Source organism: Manacus vitellinus, unplaced genomic scaffold (assembly GCF_001715985.3).
Source record: "Manacus vitellinus isolate BGI_N305 unplaced genomic scaffold, ASM171598v3 scaffold_6_pilon, whole genome shotgun sequence".
NCBI classification, from domain to species: Eukaryota; Metazoa; Chordata; class Aves; order Passeriformes; family Pipridae; genus Manacus; species Manacus vitellinus.
In genome coordinates, this window is record NW_021940750.1 from 3,211,879 (window position 1) to 3,225,541 (window position 13,663).

Genomic DNA, 13,663 nt, shown 5'->3' on the forward strand with positions numbered 1-13,663 from the left:
GTTGTAAATGAAAACAATTGTGGTAACACTGCAGAAGATGGCAAATGAATTACTGTTTTCTTAAAAATAAATAAGCAGTAACTTGAGAAACGCGGTAAGGGACAATGGTGACAGTATTTGAATGTTTATGACATCTCTGAGCATATGTGGGTATACAGCAGTAGTGCTGCTACTTAGAAAACTTCAGGGAAGGCAACAAGGGAAAAAGTGATAACATAAAATATAAGTTGATGCTAATATTTCATTTAATGTATGTAACACAGAGACTATAATTTACAAACTATCATCAGATGCAAAACTGTAGAACCCTCAACTCTTTGGAAAATTAAACTGTTTCTTTACAGGTCCAACAGTGAAGTTGGAGGCCCAACTGTCTCACTGCATCTTCCTATGTATGGGTAAAATCCTGAATTTAACTATTTAGTATTCCAAGCAACCACCTCTTTAGTTCACTGGTGATATGGCAGAGAGAACTGATGTGGATAATGTACCAGTGGAATAATTATAGAAATTAAAAGGGCCACTGGAAAATCTCATAGTCGGAGAGCATGGAACCTGTGATTTTATTTTAAACTTAGAGAACTGTTGGGAACAATTTACTATTTTCCTGGCTTTTCTGTTTATTTAGTGGAGCTTACTAGTAACACAGAATTTGATCAATCAGAGTGCAGAGTTTGAAATTATGTTTCTAGTTAGAATTTTCGGAATTATATCCATTGTGGAACTTAAGTTTGGGAGGAGTCCCAAAAGATCGCCTAGTCTAGCCTGCACTGCATCAAGACTAAATATATCAAGGCTAGTGCCAGCATGCTTATCAAACTTTGTTTTTAAAAAAATCCAGTGGAAGAGATTTCACAGTCGTCCTAGACAGTCTGCTCCAGTGTTGAAAAATCCTTAGCTGGAATGCTGATCAAAATCTTTTAAGCATTTCTTGCTGCAAATCAAATTGACTCTTTCACATCTTTCTATGGGAGCCATAGAGGATAGCTGATTGACATCTCTGTAATGAGCTTGTATGTGTCAGAAAGATGCATCTTGCCTGAAGCTTTTATTTTCTTGACTAGGCATACCTAATTCTTTCACCTTTTTCTCCAAGGGTTTGATTCATAAACTTCTTCTTCCTATTTTCTTGCTTCTCTTCACCTGTGTTTATGTTTCTAGGGTGTTAATCCAGGACCAGACACATTATGCCACTTGGGGCTTCAGTACCACGAGAATTTAAGAAACCAAACAAATTGTCCTGCATATGACACACCTGTTAATGTGCTCTGGAATCAAACACATTTCTGGCAGTGATACTGCACTATTGGTTTATATTGTTGGTTATCCGTACAACCCTAAGATCTGGTTTTGCTGTATTTCTGTCTAGTCCGGAATTCAACACAGTTTATTCATGTTTCATTCTTTTCCCAAGGATAAAATATTTTTCAGTACTGTTTTTTCCCTTGTTTGTTTTTGGACAACCTGTCCAATTCGTCAGTAGGATTTGGGGTTTTTGATCTCATCCTTTCTAGTGTTTGCATCCTTTTGCCATTGTTTTGAGGTTATCAGTTGTTATAGCACAGAATTTATAATCATAATAATATATCATCTACGCTGGTAGTGAACACAGTATATAAAACAGAGCACAGGATATATCCCAAAATGTGTCTTTCTGATGTTCCTCTGCGTTTTGATGAGTCATGACTAATGACCACCACGGTTTTCTTCTATCAAATGCTTGCACACCTTCCCCTAGTTGTATTTAAAATGTCATTCTATGAAAGTGTCTTATGAGACGGTGCCAAAAGCTGTACAAGATGTATCATGTCTGTTGCCTTCTGTTTACTCAGTGAGCTTTACATTACTTAAAAAAGGGAACTTCATTTAGCACAAATGCATTTTGCCTGTTTTTCATGTGTGTTTTTCATTCTATTAAATGAATTCATTCTATCTCAAATATTTAAAACACAGTTATCCAAATCTTTCTGAACACAACAATTCAGCTATGCGATCGTTCTCTTCTAGGTAACTTGAGGTGTGGAGAAGCATCATCACAAGGAACAGCTCATTCAAATGCTTTAAAAATACTTTGATAGGTAAGACTACAACCATTTTTCTCTTTTCTTTTTTTCTTTAAACCTCTTATTAAGATCTTTGTGGTTTTAGAATAGATAATATATATTTTCCCTAATAATCCTACCTCATTGTGGTTCCTTTCTTTCTTCTTTTTTCAATGACACCATGTCCTTGGTTGTCTTTTTCCTGACATAAGATTGCTATTTAAAATCACTCTGGAAATGATGCAAACTTTTAGTATTATTTCATGGCAGCTATTTTCTGCCATTGGGTTGGTTTATTTCTCTAATGTCTCTTTTTGGAGGGGAGAGAATTATGTCTCAAAATGTTTATTAGTATAATAATCTTTTTCCTGTTCCATTTATAATGATTGGTGGGGGTTTTTTTGCTTAGGCATGTTGTCATGTAAATTAATTGTTAATTATATTTTAATTACTTCTTTCTCATCTGTTTTACAATACTTATGTTATATGTGACTTACTAGTGATCTATAAATTATTACAGGTTACTTCATAATGTTCCTCCCTCATAGATGTGGGTAAAAGCAAGTACCTACCTCGTGCATGGGTTGAAGTGCATTCTGGTAGTCTTTCTGGAAGATGCTTGGTCAGAGAGTGGCAAGACCTAAACATATGGTTCAATTTTACCAGCATTATTTAACAACCCTTCTACTTTTACCATAAATATCCATTTTACACTGCATAAATCTACAATTATTCCTCAAAGAATCAGGGCTATATTCAATCATAGTGTTGTATCAACAGATAGGTAATTGAGAGGTTTATAATATAAATTTTCATCTGTTCAACTGAAACCTATTTAGGAGATTATTGTGAAAGACAATACTATATGCTTCTCTAACATTCACCAGGGGATTTCAAAATTATTAATAAGAGAGAAATATAATTTAGGGATGTTGAGCTTAGAGAGGAAAGTGATTTGCCAAAATACAGCACAAGATGCAGAGGACTGGTAAACACACTTTAAGAAACACAAGTGGATAAAAACATTTGTTCCCTGGGGAGAGAAGACCTGAAGAGCTAACAAGTGAATTTATTTGCATTTAGGACAATATTTTTCAAGAGGCTTTTGTTTTAAACACAGGGAAATACTAATCTCAACAGTTAGAAGACTGTTCCATGACCTAAGTATATAATTATTAGGAAGTTCTGGGCCCTGTGTCTGTGCTTTATCATGTTTAGTACTTCAGCATCTAAACTTCTTACAAGCTTCTGTGAGCCTGAAGTCAGAAGGGTTCCTCTGATTTATACTACCTGATGATCTAGCCTTGGTAGAGAATATAAACTAAAATGCCCTGTTATTTTAGGGAGATACAGTAAGGGTTTTGCATGCTAGACAGTCAGCCAGCCCCCAGTCAGTGTGAGGTTATTGTTTTCTCTCTCTTAACTTTAATCCACGGTTCTGTTCAATCATCTTAAACTCTTGGATCTTGGAGTTCATTCCTTTACAATAATTGCATATACTTTCCTAGCCTCAGTCTGTCACTGCTTCCAAGTCAGTGTTAGAAGAGAGAGGTTTTTTAATCTCTCCATCTCAGTCAGTCCCTCTTGACTACCTTGTATTTGTTATTACTCTTCTGCAACTTTGCACATTTTGCCTATCAAATACATAGAATTCAATGCCTTCGTCTACATGCTATTGCACTCTTGCTATGTAAAATGGATCTATTCCTATCGTGATGTAGTCATTCTGCAAATAAAGCAAAAAATCTGCATTTTTAAAATTGTGGTGGCTATGTAGTGTAGATTTATACATGGTTTGCTGCTTACTGTTTCTTACCGTGTTCCTGCTCTTGGGAGTTCTCCTCCTCAGTGAAGCTGTGTTGGATTATTTTTTCTTTACATTGAGCAAAATTTGTCAAGACTCAGTGCCTGTTTTAATTTTACATTGACATTTTTAATAATACCCCTTGTCTTCACCATTTTACACTTAATAGGAGTGGCAGAATTCTCTCAATCACATGCTGTGCTGTTTACTTACTCTTGTGATTGTTTAAAGGATGGGATTAATTGCAGCTTCCTTGGATTCATCTTTGTGAAGGGTTTAAATAAGACCATTCCTATCTGTTGGCTCTTTGGTGTCAATTTGAAAAAATTCCCATCTTCCCCTGTGGTCCATGGTTTGGACTATCTGAGTCAACTTTCTGTTCAAGTTAATACTTTGAAATCAACTGAGATTAATTATTTAACAACAGTTTCTTGCATTGTCAACCCTATGTATTAAAATGCCAAATCATGCCACAGAGGATCATAAAACTGGCTGTAAGGATGATGTACAGTGAAAGCCTGTCTGCTTTTTAATGCAGTACAGAGCAGAAGGCACATAAGCCAATTGTCCAAGTGTTAATTTCTACTCCTACAGGAAACGACCCTAGCTCTTTTTTTTAGGGCATCCGAAATTCATACATAGTCAGCTGTCTTCGGACACTGCGGCTATAAGGAAAACAGAGCAGAATGCTTGTCATGGACGGAGGGAAAAATCATACCTTTCTCTTCGGTAGCAACATGTATGCCGGGCAAAGGGCTCGTGAATGTTTCCCTTTCGAAGGGTGTTTGGCAAACGAGGATGGGACAGGGACAAGGGCTCTGCGATTTGTCTTGGGTATAGATAGCTGGCACAAGCCGGGAAGCGGTGGCAACGCGCGGGGACCGAATGATACCGGGCAGCTCTGCGGCGGGCAGCCGAGAGCCCAGAGCGATGCTCCTGGGCGGCGCTGCGGAAATTGGAACAGGGAGAGCCGGCACCGACAGTCTCGAGCAGCAGGGCCGCTTTAGTAAGGGCTTCCCCGCCGTCGGCAAGGGTGGAGCGGGTCCGGGGGCGCTGGGAGAGCCTAAAGGTCTCGCAGCAGTTGCCGGCGGCAGCTCTAGGGGGTGGCGAAGGGAGGTGTGTGCCTCGCTGCAGAGCCGCAGCCCCGGGATCGCCTTTGCCGCGCCGAAAGTTTGCGAAGTGCCTCGGCGCTGGGGGGAGCGGGGCGGGGGCTGCCCCAGCGGGGCTCCTCCTCCGGGGCCGGGCCTCGGCGGGCGGAGCGGGGAGCGAGCCCTGGTCCGGTGTTGCCGCAGCTGCGGAGGGAGTGAGGGGTGGTCGGCCGGGTGCTCGCGCAGGAGAGCTCGCGACGTAGCTGCGGGCGGCCAGGCGCGGGGCCGGGGCGCTGCCACCATGAGGCGGCGCGGCGGGGGTTGTCTCTCTGCCCGCGTCTCGCAGCTCCTGCTTGGTGCTGCTGGGAGCGCTGCTACGCTCCAGAGGTAAGCGGCTGCCGCGGCACCTCTCTGCCCCGCGGCAGCGCGGGGGCCCAGCTGCCGTCCCGGGCTCGGTGGCGGGATCCCGCCGGGCCGAGCCGCTCACCTGCCCGCGCCGCCGGCGGGGGAGCCCTGCCTGCCCTGCCTGCCGCCGCCGCGCTTTGTCCGCCCCCGTCCCGCGCCCGGACGCGGCGCTCTCGCCTTGCCCGTCCCCGCGCGGCGGGCCGGAGCCGGCGGGTCTCCTGGCAGGCCAGAGCGCCGGTCCCGGGCGGGCTGCCCCTGGCCGCGGACTCTCTCCCAGCGAGAGTCCCAGAGCCCACGCGGCCGCTGCCCCCCGCGGAAGTTTGGCGCGGGGCGCGGGCCTTTGTTCCGCGGTGCGAGCGGCGGGCCGAGCCGGGGCGGGCGGCAGGTTGCCTCGGAGGCTGCCGTGCCCGGCGTGTCGGGACAGCCGCCGCTCCGGAGTAGGAATGCAGCCGCGCACCCGCCGCGACGGGCCCCTTAAAGGTACAGCCCGGCTCTGCGGTGGCGCCCCAGGCTACCTGCCTCGCCTCGGCGGGGACTGGGAGTCCTCCCTCAGCGCCCTGGCAGAGCGGGGCTGGGGCAGGAGCGGTACCAAAAGTAGTGGCGAGGGGAGGGCTTCGCTGCGCTCTTAGCGAGCCGGGAGGTAGTTCCATCAAGTCTCGCCCATGGAAACTTTATCTCTGTGGTTGCTCCATTAACTGAAAAGCATCTGCTGTTTCTTCGTGTTGTACGGTGGAGCTCTATTTTACAAGTGCACTCAGTGGAGAAGAAAACATCTAAACGCTTCGCGGAATTGTTTATAAAAAGTTAGAAGACTTTTGGGGGAGGGGTGTAGAGAGGAGATACGTACCTCATTTCTCTCCCTTCACTCCTTTGGCAGCTGCTGTATAATTTCACCCATCCGTTCTCTCCTGTGCTACTCTGAAATTACAGGAAGCATTTGCAGTAGTGCTGCTGACCTCCATCATTCTACAAGTATTGCCCCTGGGGCACAATCAGAGAGAGTTTGGGTTTCAAGTAATATTACTTCTCCTCTAACAAGAAACCTAATTGCAGGCAGCTTTGAAGAATGTGCTCAGCCAGCTTGGAAAGACTGACTAGAGAGGGCCATAGTTCTGTGTATCAGAAGGTCTGCTTTTTAGAAGCCAGAAGTACTCTTAAGTTCCCAAATGCCACACAGATACTCAGCTGACATCTAGGGGGGAGAAGGATCTAAACCATAGATCTTAGTTTAGGTGCAGATCTGGATGTGTTTTATTTTGGCTGTTACCCAGGTGCTCCTAGTTAATGTGTCTGGGTTGTTAACAGCCATGTGGGACATGTCTGATTGTAAAATGCAGGTTTCCTAGTAGGTGGTTGTGCCTTGATGTCTCTAGGATGCTTTTTTATGGCAGTCTCTCTCTCTCTTTTGAGTAGTTTTCCCATCAATGTGCACTTTCATGTATCCTCTTGTCACATAAATGGGAGTTTATGATTGGGCGTGCCAACTACTTCCAGAAGTAAATATCCTCTTTCCTCCATGGAAAGATACGTTTTGCAATAAGGACACAATTCCTAAGCAATCTTTTTCCTGTTTGAAGCAAGGAAAAACATGAAGAGGTGTCAGGATGGAGGTGGCAGACAAAATGCCAAAATTTGTGATGAGTCGGTGTTCCTTCCCTTAGCTAGAAATTTTTCAACGTTGTCCTTTAGAAGCACCTCCAGGATAGTGTACAGCTTAACTGTCATAAAGCATCCACAGCCACAGAACTCACGATGCCAAACAGGTAAATTGTTAGAAGCACCTGTACTCTGCCTCAGTACAGGAGCGAAAGCGTACAAGTCTGCAAGATTGACCTTTGACTCTCATGTAGTGGATAGTGGCAGTTAAAACTGGAGAAGTCTGTGCCAAAAAAAAACCCAACCAAAACCATCGAAAGAGGTCTGCAAGTATCCTTGGAAGAGCTCTTGGAAGAGTGCATTACAGGCGAAAATGGACATACATAGAGAATTTAAAGCTAATGGCACGCACTGCTGGTGGATAGTGTGCAGAAGGACCTCATGCTAAGATGGTCTGTGTTAGTATAACTACAGAATGTCACAGAACCTGTCTGGGTAATGTGTTTGCTGTTCTGGCTCCTGGAGCTCTGCCAGCAAAATAAATTGTTAATATCAGAACTTCACTTCCCAAACATCTTGACTACATTTTAGAGTCACAAGCCTGAAAGGAACACCTTTGTAGAAGTGTAGTTTGCAGTGGGAATTACAATCTCAATTACATGTGCTTGGCATTGCTGTTGGTTCTTCCACTCTCAACCAAGTGCAAAACACCCATTTTCTTATTGTCAGCTTAGAGCTGATCATGTTCTACTTCCTGGGTGTGCTGAGAGTGCCAGGGTTTACTGATGGTCAGGTTGGATGATACTCACAGATCTCATGATCATCCTGAATTATCTTGATTGTTTTTATTTTGAAGTGCTGATGGCACTGAGTAACATCCTTACACTTCTAAAATGAAGAGTAAGGTGCTGCAGAATGCTGACGTACAGTGGGGTTTGGTTTTGTTGTTTTTTTTACTAAAATGTGGTAGAAAAGCATACAGCACAAATATTCCAGTATGAAGTTAATAGTGTATATAAGCAATTTTCTTTTATATTCTCTTTCTAGAAGCTTTCAGTTGTGTGCTTTAACACTGTTTTGTGCAATAGAGAATCCCTTCTTGTATCATGGGAGTGTGAGTGTATGCAGAAAGAAAATTAATAGGTTCTTAGTTACATGAAGTGCTTGCATTTCCAGTGTGTCTTGTGGACCTTGAAGAGGCATATTCTGTTCCTGTGGGCCACAAAATGGGATTTCAGAAAACTTGGAGCCGTTGCACTACATTGGGTTCACTGAAGTTACAGAAGAAAAAGTGATTGGATATAAACATTATCCACTTGTCTGTAGTTCAAACCAGAAGGCAGTACTTGCTGTATGTGAACTAGAAAAAGAAGTTAAAGTGATTTGCATTTTGTTTTTACTCCTAAAAACCTGTAGTTCTCCAGACTGGTGAAATTAACATTAAAAAATAGTTATAACATTAATTCTATGAGAATGATCTTTAGTCTGATAATGCTCTTGACTCTTCCTGCACTCTTGTGAAATAGGCAAATATTATCCTTGTTTTGTAAATGTGGGAAGTGAAGTAGAAATTGTCTTGCCCAAGGCCAACTCCATTTGCCATAGAATGCAACTTAACATTGAACACAATAGAATATATGCTTCATAACACTTAAAAAAGCTGATAAAGAGATATTATCTTAAAAACCAGTCAAGGTTTTAAAAATACGTTTGTAAAGTAAGCACATCTTACAACTTCATTGTATTCCTCTGCTGCCTGTGACTTGTGGCTATTTCTCTTTTTAATAATAATTCTGTCTCTCTTGCTGATGATCAAAAGATTCATAAAACCACAGAAGTTTTACTGACCCTCTGTTGGAAAGGGTGAATTGGTAAGTAATGTGTTGTTAAAAGAAATGTGCAAGAAAAGTGGATATGTAATTTCTCTAGTGCTCTGTTATTTCCAGCTTAGCTATTTGTGAGGTTATCTTGGAGGGGTTTACATAATAAGATGATATATATATGATATATATGCACGCTTAAACTGACCGTCTTTAAGATGATTGGCTTTATCTGATAAAACATCCAGAGCTGGAGCTCTGGCGTACAACAAACCCCCTCCATTAATTGGCGTACTGTATTTAGTGGCTGTGTGTGTTTCACACAAGTGCCAGAAAACACTAATTGTAATTTTCCTTTATGAATCCATTGTCCTTGATGGTTAGGCTCTTGCTTTTGTGTCTCTAGTGCCAGTGGTTCTTCGCTATGGCTGTTTTGTTAGGTATTACTCTTTTATGGGATTTTTTTGTCTACTGGGTGAAAACTGGGCACTGTAATTCTTCTTGAATATCTTCTTTCTTATCTCTACATTCCCTCTAGATTTTAATTTCCCTGTACTAAAGGTAGTAACTATATGGATTCAGGGGTTTGTGATTCTGTAGGCTTGTGGTTTATTCATGCTATATACCTGGTCACTCTGGTATTGTTACCTGTGAGTATTTGACTGCCCTCATGTTGTGGGTGAATTCGTGTTCAGGTTTTTCAGCTTTCCTGGCATGTTTTTTTGCCTCTGTTATGCAGAACTGTTTGTTAAATGCTGAAGCATTCCATCCTGTATATTTAGTCTGTGGGAATCAGTGTTACTGTGAGAAGCAGATCTCCTTGGCTGCTGTGAGCCTAGATGAAAGAAGACTCACTATGTAAGGGCAGGAAAATAAGTTTTCATAAAGACTATATTAACATTAAACGGAGCTGATATTTGTTGACTTTTGCATTGCTAAATTGTGGAGGACTGAAACTCCTCATATCAGGGAACCGTGTTTGTTATTTAAAATAGAAGAAAAATAAAAAGGGGATTGAACAGTCATGAGTCCGATTCTGATGGTATGAGATACATGCTTATAGCAAAATGCTTCATATTAGTACACCTGTGGGTTGTGAAAAGTGGTAACAGAAGCTTTGTCTGTCATGATGTTCTTAGGTGATTAGGTTCTTCTGGTATTAGCCACCAGTCATCAAGTCACACACCATTAAGATTATCAGACAGTAATGTACCTGCGTATTCAATGCTTATACTGCCAACTGCATTGTTGTCAAAAACTGTATGACCAAAGACAGTGGAGACTTGTTTCTCAAGCTGTTTTATGTTGATTGCAGTTTTCTGGTGTTGCAATACTCAGAAGTAAAAAGTACCAGATTTTTCCCCTGGAAGGGGTACTATAGGATTCATTTCCCTGCACTACAGTGATGAGGTTGTGTAAAGAACTGTTGTCCAGCAAAGCTTCCAGTAGAGAACATACTTGCCTGAAAACAGACCCTGTATTCTGTAGTGTCAAGGTGAAGTTTTACTCTCCTGGCTATCAGCATAGTGACTTCCTCAGCATGCCCTAGCAGGGCATAGTCTTCTGTGTCTCTTTGTTACTGCCTAACAGCCCCTCCCAGCTGCTGCAGCTTTCTATTTCTATTGCATAGCAGCAGTTCTTTAATCGGAAATCTTGTTAGTATTCAAGGATAATTGATCCGACTCTCTGGTAGGGGGTGGGGACCCAGCCTTGCATCCTTCTCCTATTGCCACCCCCGGTTTGACCCCTGTTGTCTCTTTGTTTTCTCCTGTTAAGTTTGTGCCAGTGATGTGTGTGTGTGCTGTTTTTCCAAGCAGCCCGAAGTTGGCTGTAACCAAGAGCAGCAGTTAAATAGAGCCCGATTTCCCTGCTTCCTGGCGTTTAGTTGTTCGGCTCCATTTTCTGGTCTTCTGTGTTTTTGATTTGCAGAGAAGGAACTTACTTGGTGCCCCCGGGCATCTCTTAAACCCATTAGAACAAACTCCATTATTTCACTGTACTTAGAAATCCTCCTCCTTTAGTCCCAGCATCCATCAAAATAATGTATCCTCTGTAGGCCCTCTGAAAAATGTTTAATAGGATCTTTTCAAACTCAAGGAGAGTTCCAGTTGGGAAGGGGGAGGGGAGAAGGCTAATGGAAGATCTGACTGTGACTTGCAGTAAGCCTGAACTTGGCCTGTGTCAGCTTTCCCTTCACCTCCATGCTGAGGGAAAGCTGAACAGAGCGGATCCAACACTAGGATCAAAGCTGGAAACAAAAGGCTTTGGGAGAAAAATTTCCCGTCTGGCCAAGAGGCAGCCACACAAAAGTGGTGCATAATTTATCACTCAAGGTTTGTTTCTGCTGTGCTCCTTCTGGAGAGAGAAGGAAAAAAGAAGTGACTCTCCTGCTGTTTTGAAGTGGATAAGTGATGGCTTTGTAGACTTGAGGCAGGAAGGGGCTAGAGATACCATGGAAAAACTTTTTTAGTTCATTCTGTACTCAGTTCCTCTCTTCTCAGGCATGGTCAGGCATTATTTCTGTTGAGGGGAACCCTATTCTTGCATTTAGAAGTTTCAAAGAGTGAGGACTTTTAACTTCCCTGGTCATTTCCAAGTCACAGTACGTGGAGTGGTGCTGCTCTTGGCAAAAGCAAGTTCTTTGACTTTCCGAGATGTTTTTCTTACCTTAAGGATTGGTTTAAGTGCTGTGGCTCTTTGTTACGTGGAGGAAGAGGCTACATTTGCCCCAAAAGGTTTATAGTCTAAATTGGACATCTGACATCTGATAAGTATCAGGGATGTGATAATTCTACTGGAATAGATAAGGTCAATATTAAAATGGCATGGCTTTCTAATCAAATTTCCTTTATCTTTGTTTTAATGGGAAAAGCTTCTAAAGTTTTTCATTCCAATCACTTCTTAGAACAAAGATAGAGAGGAGTTTTGGGTAGGAGTTGGCATCAAAGACTACTGAAAGCTGGTAACTGTGTAAATAAGGATGAGGAAGCAGATGCAAAAGTAGTGTAAACCATGAGAAGAAGGTGTATAGGAGTACAGGTATTAACAGAAGCAAAGATAGGCATTTTGGAAATGAGAGCCAAGGACTTGAGCTGGCAAAGGAACAAAAGAGTCATGTAAGGAAATCCAGAGGGAGTAATTATATAGGATCTGATGGCAGAAAGAGTTGTTAATTAGGTAGCATAAAAGATGGAAATTTTGAAAGTGAAGATGAGAACTGAGCAGAATTTCCCTGCTGAGGCAGGGAAACACTTAACTTATTAGGGACCCACAGTAGAGTCCCTGACCTAATGGGGTGATTTTATGAAATATCAGGAACTTAGCAATGAGGGCAGAGGTGGAAAAGGGAGACTGATATTAGCATAACATTGAGATGGTGAGCCCATGAGATAGAGGTGGTGATGAAGCTATATGCAGTTGTGGAATATGGGACCTGTCAGCCTTAGGAGCACATACAACTGGAAGGATTTCTGAGTGGGATGTCCAGGAGGATATTTTGGAGGACAATACGCTCTGAAAAAGCGTATGAAATGGGAGGCCAGAACTGAAGAGAGGAACTGGAAGGTTGGAGATGTTTGCCTGGATAAAGGCATAAAGTGAGAATAGGAGATTACTTTGGGTTTGGTAAGGAGTTTGGATACAGAAGCATTAAGTCTGGTGGCAAAAAATGGCACCTTTCCTGGAAAAGGAGCCTACTCTTCCTTGTCTCCATTAAGAATCACTGTGTGAAACAGTGAGTCACTAGTGTGAACTGTTAAAACACAGGCAGGTGATATTCTCGTCCTCCTTCTCTGAAAGGCTCCTAAGAAGCAGGTTTAGAGGGAAGTACACACTCTGCTCCTTTAGCCTGAATCTCCAGCTCTGTCAGTTCATTTGACTTGGTGACAGCTGGTAGTGTCTGGGACAGGTTCTTGCTTAAGGTGCAGCCATTCACTGTATCAGAACTGTCTCATGGGATCTAGGATTAGAATAAAATAAAGACACACCTTCATTTTTTTTCTTTGTGCTCCCACCCAAGTTTAGTTCTGAATTTCCATAACTGCTGAATAGTCAAATCCTTTCTTTGCAACTGTGAGGTCAGGGGGAAAAAAAAGAGAAGTCTTAGGGTTGAAATTTCCTGGTTCTTTTCCGAGCTTCTGAGGATGAACCAGGAGGTGGGCTAATTCTCTGAATTAAAATTGCATTTGTTAAGAGAAAGCCAACTTTACTGACGTCCTTTCTTTGTTATTCAGACTTTGCCACTTCTTCAAGCTTGACAAATTGAAGAAGTGAGGTTTTTGAGGCCTCAGAGATTGTGTTCTTCTCGCTGTGATTTTTGAAGCCTGCTATTCTTGAAAAGCCTGAATTGAGTTTCTTATGGCTGAAGGACATGCCACTAATTTGTGCTGCCTTTATAAAAGGGCCTTGATCAGCATAGTAACTATTAGCATGAGGAAAAGCATAATGAGTCTACCTGTGAGAGAAAACTGGAGAGTTTGTGACATGGGAAAGAGGAGAAAGACTGGAGGCTGCCATTCTAGAGGCTTTAGTATCTAAGAAGCAGGAGAGAATAGTCATTGATAACTAGGACTGCTGGTGGGCTGTCTGCATTTTTGTCATGGATCTCAAGTAGAAGTATTCAGTGTCTGAAGCTTAGAAAGCATGTGGGAAGAGGTGGGAGACTGGCTCGGGTCTCCTGACAAGAGCAGTAGTCATTGCCCTGCAAACAGATCTAAATTTAATACAAGGAAAGAGCATGTTGAACTGAGAGCTGTATCCATGCAGAGTTGAAGTTGCGAAGGGATTTTTCTTGAGCATTGACTTGGAAACAGAGAAGGACTGATTTGTCTGGTTAGTGTGGTAACGGCCCTTTGCTATCTTAGGGAAGACTGCCTCTGGATCTGACTTCTTCCCTGATCCAGTGAACGG

At 42.6% G+C, this 13,663-nt stretch overlaps 1 protein-coding gene across 3 annotated transcripts in view; it reads left to right on the top strand.

Moving 5' to 3' along the window:
• LRP4 (LDL receptor related protein 4) overlaps nt 1-13,663 on the top strand; it is an 87,692-nt gene that overhangs the window by 498 nt on the left and 73,531 nt on the right. The gene's annotated exons all lie outside the window — the stretch shown is intronic.